General features: G+C 35.1%; 1 pseudogene; it reads left to right on the top strand.

Annotated features, from left to right (window-relative positions):
• The first annotated feature begins 5,296 nt into the window (after nucleotides 1–5,296).
• Nucleotides 5,297–6,820, top strand: LOC132002745 (eukaryotic translation initiation factor 3 subunit E-like; annotated as a pseudogene).
• Nucleotides 6,821–10,725: the final 3,905 nt, after the last annotated feature.

Here is a 10,725-nt window from a genome sequence, read left to right as displayed (position 1 = left end):
ATATGAGACAGAATAATGTATAATATGAAAATTGTACTAAGGCTTTTTGAAATAATTATGTTTATTTTTTTAAGGGACTCCTGTTAAAAACAAATGATAACAACAAAAAATTAAAACAACAGAAACAACCAATGGTTGTTACAGGAAAAAAAAAGAAGCAATGCCAAACAGAAACTTTCTTTACTAAAATATAATAAAAAAGATCATAGTTCACCACATTTGAATGGTCTGGTATTGAAGAGATCCAAATCAGAAGATTCGAGGAGTCACTGTATGCTAATCCGGGTAAAGCTAAGGGTGTGAACAAAGGAAAGTGATTTTTATTTATGTCTCTATGAATTCACTTATTGATAACTAAATTATGTGATGCTTACAAGTTGCTTATCTTACTAACTCTGATCAAGTCAATGTTGGTAGGAACTATGTGTCTAAAATTATACTGTATAAGTTCTAAACACAATGCTACACTGTATTAACTAGGGACATGCAAAAGGCTCACCCACCTTGTTGCATCCTTTACTGTCAAAGAGGTAGCTTGAAACAAACAGAAGGTTAAACAGTATACTTTTTAAAAAAGTAAAACTTCCAAGTTCTTTCTAAAACATGGAAGTTTGCATATTTAACATTAAACTGATTATGAAATAATCAAAGTAAGATCCTTATTTCATTAAAATATTCAGTAATGTGGCAGGATACAAAAATCATTGCACAGAAATCAGTTGCTTTCTTATACACTAACAATGAAAATACAGAAAGGGAAATTATTAAAATATTTAAAACATGTTTAAGGTTTTATTGAGGACTAGAAACTACATCTAACGATCTATTCTCATCATATTTTCAGTTCTGACTCAATTATCTTAGCAATTGAAAATATATTAACTTCTATCACTTTGTTTCTGTTAGTTAGAAACTCCAAGTCAGGGTATAAATACTTGAGATGTAGGACAACAAATAAAGTTTCCCTAGAGCCACCCAGAGCACCTATAACAGGTGGTTATGGACCAGTACTTTAAAAATAAAAAAAATAAAATGACCAAATATTTTGACTGATTTACAAACTATCAAATGATTGACTTATGAACCTATTTGTAAACATTATCATATTTGGTGGGTACTGTTTACAAAGAAACTTATTTCAGATTTATTTCCCTTGTGGCTTATTAACATTAGGACTAAGAGTGTATCCATGTGTATCTATCTATGTATATCTATCTATATACATATATTTAGAGAAAGAAATAGATTTATCTGTAGTGGAAATGTAGACAATGTCAAACTTTAAAAATTTAGTTCATCATAATAATTGTAATATATTATGAATACTTTGATTGCAATAGCACTAAGTGCAATGCAAACACTTGATTGATTGATTGGTTGATTTGGGTCCAAGTATTTTTTGTCAAATAAAGAACATACTGATTGCATTATCAAAATTTTGTTTGTAGCAGAATTATCTGAGTAGGTATCAAGCCAGTAGGTCTCTGATGACCTTGTATACCTATATCTCTGATGGATACCACCTTTTAGTGCCAGTCAGTTATACCATCATACCCATGGATGGTTCCTCCAGTGAGATGCTAAGTTTAGGCTCAGATTTTCCTTTTTTTTTTTTCCCTCCCCAAAGTAGGAACTTGAGAAAAATGAGTCACATATGACATCACCAATGATAAAACAATTCCTTGGCAGTAAGTTAGATTTTTGAATGATACCCAGACACAGAAATGGTCTGTTACTAAACACTTTCCTAGTTTTTATCTCAAAGAATAATCCTGGAAGAATTCATAGGAAGAGTCAATAAGTTTACATTGTATGAGTCTGTGTGCAAACTTACATCTAAAAGGAACAGCATGCAATATAAGTAAGTAAGTAAGTAAATAAATAAATAAATATTTTTAATCAAATAGAAATAAAAGAACTGCATGCCTATTAATGTAGCACTAGAAGACCTGAACTAAAGGTGTGGTGTGGTGAAAATAATTAATGTAAAAGCTGTGTGGTGAAAATAATTAGTTTAAAAGCTGTTTTGACTAGCACTTGTCTACATTTATACCTGAAAAATAGAAAACCTTCTGGTCATTCTGTGACATTTTCCTGTAGTGGAAGATGACAATAGAAGTATGACTATAATAATTTAGAACTCTAGCCAGATCATGCTCCTTTAAAGATGGTCTTCACATAGTAATGGGAAAAGAAGAGAGTTGTTAACAAGTGTACACTTGAGCATTCAGCTGAGTTAGGGCATGCCAATTATTCCTCCTATGTGAATAATCAGATAAATTGAGATTCCTTTTGCAAACCAACTAATCAACAACGAGGAGGATGACCATAACTACAGCAAAACCCTGATTAACCATAAGAATTAATTCCAAAGAGGAAAGCAATAACTACTGCCTCCAAAAGAAAAGCACATATAATTATTTTTCAGAAAGAAAGTAAATTATTTCTTAATAATCCCTACTGTCTTTGAATATAGATGTCTCCTCTTTCAAGAGAGTCAAACTTAATGAGTAATGAGGAGAAAGAAAATTTCTAGTTTCTCTGTATTTAAAATGTCTCAGTTAAATATTACAAATCAACACATGTCTTTTGAAATTCCTAATTTTTGTCTATTTTGAGGGACAAATTAAAAGTAAAATTAAAGCATGGGGCATGTATTTTAAAACAAATGTCATTATTCAGTACTCAGTTGGTAAAGAAAAAATAATAATCTGTTTCACCTTTCAACATGATTTAATTCAGCAAGCAATCATTGATTTTCTATGCTGTGTAAAGCTTGGTCCTTGGTGTTACCAGAGATACAAAAATGAATAACCTGTAGTCCTTAGCTTCAATGAACTGATAGTCTACTGAATAAAACAGATTTATAAGCTGCCACACAAAATATCAAACAGTAATTTTATTAAAAAGGAGCAAAGCTAGGGTGCCTGGGTGGCTCAGTGGGTTAAAGCCTCTGCCTTTGGCTCAGGTCATGATCCCCAGGGTCCTTGGATCGAGCACCGCATTGGGCTCTCTGCTCAGCAAGGAGCCTGCTTCCTCCCTCTCTCTCTGCCTGCCTTTCTGCCTGCTTGTGATCTCTGTCTGTCAAATAAATAAATAAATTTTTTTAGAAAGGAACAAAGCTCTCAACCTTTAGCGGCATCAGAATTTCCTGGAGGAATTATTAAAACATAGATTGATTGGCCCGCCCACAGAGTTTCTGACTCAGTAGGACCCAGATAATTTGCATTTCTCACATGGTCCCAAATTATACTTATGCTGTTGGTTTTGGAATGATACTTCTAAAACCCTGCTTTAAGACTATGATACACAGAATTATTTATTTTTACTTTAATCATTCAACAAAAGAAGAATTCTCAGGAGACATGAATGTGCTGTGTGATAATTCATTTAAATTTGATATGAGGATGAAAAAATAAGCAATATATGGAAAGGAAATAAAGACATAGAATATTGCCATCATGTGTAGAAGATGTGGGTAGACTCTGCATGGATGTATTTGACTACTACAAAGGAGAGATATGCACAGCAGACTTACTGAAAGTTTATATATATATTTTTAAAGATTTTATTTATTTATTTGACAGAGAGAAATCACAAATAGGCAGAGAGGCAGGCAGAGAGAGAGGAAGGGAAGCAGGCCCCCTGCTGAGCAGAGAGCCCGATGTGGGACTCAATCCTAGGACCCTGAGATCATGACCTGAGCCGAAGGCAGCGGCTTAACCCACTGAGCCACCCAGGTGCCCCTGAAAGTTTATATTTGACAAGCGAAATAAATTCCATCTACAATAAGACAGTTTACCCCATCAGAATAGCTATAATTGAACAATATCAATTTATGACATGATTTGGTTGTACTTAGAACTTGTATTTATTTCTGGTTGTGCAAAATATTATATTATTTTTATAAAATGATATGTCAGGAGTTTGTTTGTTTTAATATTTTGTTTATTTATTTTTACAGAGAGAGAGTGTATGCCTGAGGGCACATGAGGGGAGGAGCAGAGGAAGTGGGAGAGAAGCAGACTCTCTCTGCTGACCACAGAGCCTGACTTGGGGCTTGATCTCACAGCCCTGAGATAATGACCTAAGCCCAAATCAAGAGTCAGTAACTTAACCAACTCGGGCATCCAGATGCCCTGCTTTGTTAAGTTATTTATCTTAGCCTGTGATTCATCCATTTTATTCCTAGATATAGTGCCAGGGGTAATGAAAACACATGTCAACTAAGGAAGTTTTATCTACATTAGTCTAAACCTGTAAATAACACAAAATCTATCAATGAGTGAATGAATAAAGAAAATGATCTGCGTATAACATAGGGTGAATCTCAAAAACATACTGAGTGAAAAAAGTCAGACACAAAAGTTTAAGTTTTAAAAGTAAAGTTAATCTATGATGATTGAAATCATATTGTTTTTCTAGGATTGGGGGGAGAATAAGTGAATAGATATATGCATATTTATGGAAATATTCTATTACTTGATTGGATGGTCAGGGGAATAATATCACTAAGATGCAGCAGATCGGGTTTACCATATGACTGGATATTATTGGTAATTGTGGAAAAGAAAAAAATATGGTGACATGTTTTGAGCCTACATAAAAGAATGTATAATGATGTTAATAAGTAAAATAGAAAAACTAAAAAAGTAGCATTTATCGGTGTATTCATTTTATGGCTATGTAATAAATTACCATAAATGTAGCAGTTTAAAACACACATTTATTATTTCACAGTTTTTGTGGCTCAGGAGTCCAAGCAAGATTTAACCGGTTATCTTCTTCAGGGCTCATAAAGCTGCAATCAAATCATTAGCCACACTGCCTTCTTTTTCGGATGCTGAAATGGTAAGAAATTCACTTCTGAGCTTTCTCAGGTTGTTGGAATAATTAATTTTCCTATAGCTATAAGACATATGGCAGCTTGACACTTCAAAACCAGTAATGGGAAGACAAAGGGAGAGGGAGATGGGAAGCAAGAGAGAGAGTGAGAGCAAGAGAGAGAGATACTAGCCAGATGGGTACTACAGCCTTGGCAATCTTTTGTAATACAACCACAGACATCTTATCACCTTTGCAATATTTTATTGTTTACATCAAGTCACATGTCTTCCTGCTCTGAAGGGGAAAGATTAATACAAGAGTGTGAACACCAGGAAACAGAGATTATGATCATGAAGGTCACCTTAAAGTCCGTCCTCCACTGTAAATAAAAATTATTTTAGATTGTTGAATTTGTAAATCTTTCCTGTGCCTATGTCAAGAAGGTAGTAAAAACTTTGGCTTTGGTGAGATGGTGGAGTACTTGACTATTTCCATCATATACTTTTTGGATTGGCATCTACTCTTTCCACCGCTTAAGTTTTTCTCCATAAAGGGATATATAATGAAAAATAATTATTACAAAGAAAATTGGATCTTCTTAGTGATACCAACATGGTCAAGTTTGCTATGGATGTATAAAAAAAACCTTGATATTGATGATGCTCCACATGTTTTGAATGAAAAAAGTACCACAGTTGTTGCAAAACTGAAACAGCTTCAGGCAAATGGAACCAATTGTGAAAACATCTGAAGATCCAGAACCTACAAGGCAGATGCAGTCAACCAGAGATGGACAGATACTGTTCGACTACCTACCTGCTGGACAGGTGTGGTTTTAGGAAGGAATATTTAGATACACTCTAAAGATAGGCAGAATTCCAATATGAATGTGGGAATCACTCTGGAGTAGCAGAATCTTTACTTCTTGATTGTGTTGATTCCAACGACAGACAGAAACACTTTGCTTTTACTCGGAAAAAATGGCCTCTGAAATCTTAGCATAGAACCGGGATGCAGCTATGGAAGAGCTATTATGGTTAAATATAGAATAAATCTGTGAGTTCTCCACTTCAATCTTTTCAGCAGTAAACATGGCCAATCCACTGCCTCTGTGTTTTTTCTTCACCCACCTCAAAGGGCATAATAACATTACTGATCTCTTCCTTTACCAGCCACCATATCATAATGCAATTCCGACAATGTGTCCACATATTCTGCATTGTTTTGATACATCCATCATTTCAAACAAAGATGTTTGAAAACGCCAGCAAGTACTAAAAGATCTGGTTAAAGTCATTCAACAGAGTTTTACACATGTAAAGACCCAATTACAAAATGTGATGAATACTTATGTGTTAACTTAGACTTCGTGTCTTGGAAAAAGCTGAAGGAGTGTGAATCAGTTCTTGTGAATGACTTCTTGGTGGCTTGTCCTGAGAATTTCAATTAAAATGCTTATCTTTTCATATATGAGACTTTTTGTGGCACCCACCTGCATATCAGCCTTAACACATGGGCAGACAGACCGAACACGACTCTGGAAGAAGCTGAAAAGTGGATTGTCAATTTGATTAGAATGCAAGACTGCATACAAAGACTGATTCTAAGTTAGGCCATGTGGTTATGGGTAACAATGCAGTCTCACCCTATCAGCAAGTGATTGAAAAGACCGAAAGCCTTTCATTTAAACACCAGATGTTGGCCATGAAAGAGGAAACTTCATCAGAAAACTGGGTCAGAGGTTTCTTTTTTTTTTTTTTAAGATTTTATTTATTTATTTGATAGAGAGAAATTACAAGTACACTGAGAGGCAGGCAGAGAGAGAGAGAAGGAAGCAGGCTCCCTGCTGAGCAGAGAGCCCGATGTGGGACTCGATCCCAGGACCCTGAGATCATGACCTGAGCCGAAGGCAGTGGCTTAACCCACTGAGCCACCCAGGTGCCCCAAGGGTCAGAGGTCTAACTGGGCAACTCAGGACTCTGACTTCTACTGAAGAACTGTGCAAAGACAAGATGAATAAACTATAAAATAAAGATGAAAAAATAAAACCATTATATAAAGGGTGACATATGTTTTAGAAGCACTTAATACACTGAATATAAATTTTGAGAAATTTGAATAAAATTTACTGTTACATTAAAAAAGAAGATAGTAGAACATACAAAATGATTTCTGATTACTTAAGACTACAAATATTTAATATTTGAACAGTATGCTGATAATGGCTCACACCTTCCATTACATTTCTGGGATATAAAAGAAAATAACTTAATGTCAATCTTAATGTCAATTTCTTTATTTTAGAATAACATAAGGTGATTTTTTTTTCAGCATGATGCAGGAAAGGAAAGGAATAAATTTGCCCACCTAGATCAATTGGGCTATTAAATTTTAAGAATAATTTGCAGGAAACATAATGAGAGATATTTTTAAGGTGCAAAGTTATGCGCTAGCATAAAACAAAAGCAAGGAAGCAAGGATGAATATCAGTTCTGTACCAGTGAAGCCACTGACCATATGTTCTCTTCTCTAGTCCAAGGATAAGATAAATCATCATCTCAATGCTGATAATCATTTCTGTCCGTCAATTCTCTAGCAATCTGTCTCAAATCCCTACTAAAGGAACATAGATAAAAGATGATCACGTGGCTCAAGATTAATGGCTGAGCTGTAACAGTTGGGCAAGAACTTTGCAAACTCCCAGGCAGGTTTAATAAGGGAAAAGACACTTTGTCATGGGCCATTCAATCTGTAAGAATTTGGTGGGGATCTTTTGGGAATGTTGATAGTAATTTACTAAGTACAAAAAGTAAGGTCAAAATAGTAATTATTGATGGAATAATTAGATATATGGATAAAAAAACTCTAGACAGATTCTTCAATAGGTAGTAAGTATGAACAAAAATGACACAACGGAGAAAATAATCATAGAGAAGATATTAGAGAATATTTAGAGACCATTTAAAAATGAACTGGGCTGAAGCAGAGATAAAAATCTGCTAAAGATTTCATAGAGCAGTAGTTCCAACAGGAAATCTAACTGAAATGAACAGTGAGGAAGTTAAATTTCAAGTGTAAATTTAACTTACTTTTGGTTGAAAATCTCATTGACTTAGGAAATAGAATATTATAGGTAAAGGATCTCTGAATTTATGGGAGGACTTTTAAGTAGTAGAACCAGATTAACATAGAAACACCTTCAGTTACAGAAGGAGTTGGGGAATATGAACAGTAACAGCAGGGGGAACAGGAGCCCATGTTAGGGCAGAGACAGATATACTATTCCACTAATTCAGTTTGGAGAGGACTTGCTGTTGGGAGCAGAGTTATGTTAGGTAATATGTATCTCCCAGTTGAAGAGTTCCATCAACTCTTGGATTTTCAAACAGAATTTCAAGTATCTATGTAAAGACATAGTTTTTGGAGAATAATTTTTATGCCTTACATAAAATTCTCTTTGGGATATATGACCTCAAAAAACTGTTAAGATGTAAAACCCTGTTAGAACTAAACTATATTTTTAAGAAGAATCCATCTCCCTTTAAGAGTAAAGAGGACCAAGGACATAATGAGGCTTATGTGCTGAAATCGACAAACTCTAGCCCTTGTCATATATTTACCAAGGAGGAAGCCCAGGAAATTCGTTATATGTAGAATGGTGTTTCAGAATACAAGAGTTGAATTTCTTCTGTAGATATCTTTGTTGTTGTTGCTCAGGCCCAGAAAATAAAAACCAAGGAATAACTAGCTATAGATGTTAAAAGTAATATATTTAAATGAGGAACAAAAAACACTTTTTCTAACTATTAGTAATTGCATAGGCATTTAGGAAAGCATCACTTATCGCACTCAAACACAGTTCGATTAGGCCATTCCTGAAGTTAAGGTTTTATAGAAATGGACTCCCTAGAGATTACTGCACATAGTGATTTTAGAAAAAGACTTGTTAAAGAAAAAATTCACTGGATGATATTTAACAGGCAATGAGGACTATGTTCAAGACTACTCCAATAGGGGTCAGGAGTATTGCAACAGGTCAGAAAAACTGAGCTCAACTCCACCAACACAAAAGGCAGGAGGACTTTTAACACTAGGATGAACTACGGGAAAAATTCTGGAAGATGTTATGGGAGAGGGAGGTTGGTCAATTTGGTTAGGTCATCTCTGTTTGCTAACTGGTACTAATCTAAATTTGGCTCCTACCCACCCTCAGAGACTGGGAGATAGACACTTGTTCCTGGAAGACTATATTTCAAAGGGATGACTCCCAAATCCCTGTGAAAAATATTCCTGGGTTTTTTGTGTTTTTTTTTAACATTTTTTTAAAAGATTTTATTTATTTGTCAGAGAGAAAGAGGGAGCGAGAGTGAGCACAGGCAGACAGAATGGCAGGCAGAGACAGAGGGAGAAGCAGGGTCCCTGCCGAGCAAGGAGCCCGATGTGGGACTTGAACCCAGGATGCTGGGATCATGACCTGAGCCGAAGGCAGCTGCTTAACCAACTGAACCACCCAGGCATCCCTATTCCTGGGTTTGTAAAACCAGCAAGAGGCTGGGAGAAGATTCACATCTCAAAAAAGTAGAAAAATAGTTCACAATTGTAGTTTCTAATGTAAATAAAAGGAAGGAAGGTCAGAGGCTTGGAGTCAGGAAGAAATCTAACTTTTAGTAGAGCTAAAGGGAATATTGGTCAGACTCTTCTGCTTTTCAATACTTTCTTTATACAACAACTATATATACAACCAAAATAGCTTTAGTCCTTATATGGAAATTTGAAATTAGTAGTGTTTTCCTTTAACAAAATCTATGGAAGATCTTTGACTTGGAACTGCCATACCAAACACCGTTACTACAAAACAGAGAGTGCTATGTTTCTACTTGCCACTTTGAATTTACTAAACCATTCAATTTTCTTTGAGGTTAAAAAAAATGTATATGCACACATATTTGAAGGGCTTACTATATCACATATGCAGCTTGTGAAGTGTTTCTTCTAGAGTTTTAAGGCTTTTGCTGAATTGGCTGAATTTTGTATACTGCAGTAAAGCTAACTATTCTTTTGCTTACACTGCTGTAAATTTTGCTTATTGTTATGTATAATGTATGAAGAAGCACAAATGTACAATGTATCTTTTGCAGGAAGATTATGAACTAAATCAAAAGTATTTCCAATATAAATAATAAAAGAGAAAAGACAATTTAAAATAGAACCAGAGAAGCTTAGGCACACAAATAAAATTTCCAGAGCTACTTCAGAAAACAAATTATCTAAGGCAGGTTGTGAGTACAGGGCTTGGCTATTGTTAGAAGTCACTGGAGATATTTTTCATTCAATACGTGCAACTTAATGCCGCGGCTTTCTTTAATTTCTGATGAAAGTTAATCACTCAATTTTTTTACTTCACTTATATCTGATTGGGGGGTGGGGCGGGGAATAAAGTATTATCCACAAAAGAAAGGAAAGGATATTTGTTAAATGGAGAAATTTTTCTAAAACCTAATTGGTAATACTAAGGATTCAAACTACTGGTAGAGAAACTATTGAAAGATGAAAAAAATAAAGAATTCTTCTTGACACCAAGCCAAAAAAAAAAAAGGAAGAAGTATAGTAATTAGGGGCACCTGCGTGGCTCAGTCATTGAGCGTCTGCCTTCGGCTCAGGTCATGATCCCAGGTCCTGGGATCAAGCCCCACATTGGGCTCCTTGATTGGCAGGAAGCCTGCTTCTCCCTCTTCTACTCCCTCTGCTTGTGTTCCCTCTCTTGCTGTGTCTCTCTCTGTCAAATGTATAAATAAAATCTTTTTTTTAAAAATAAAGAAAGATGTCTCTAAAAAAGAATCCTCTTAGACACTGGATGAAGTCACTATGACATAACTTAGTCATTTCTGGAAAACGACA

The sequence above is a fragment of the Mustela nigripes genome, chromosome 15 (assembly GCF_022355385.1).
Source record: "Mustela nigripes isolate SB6536 chromosome 15, MUSNIG.SB6536, whole genome shotgun sequence".
NCBI lineage: Eukaryota > Metazoa > Chordata > Mammalia > Carnivora > Mustelidae > Mustela > Mustela nigripes.
The sequence above is the reverse complement of the archived record's forward strand: the minus strand, read 5'-3'. Positions and strand labels throughout refer to the sequence as shown.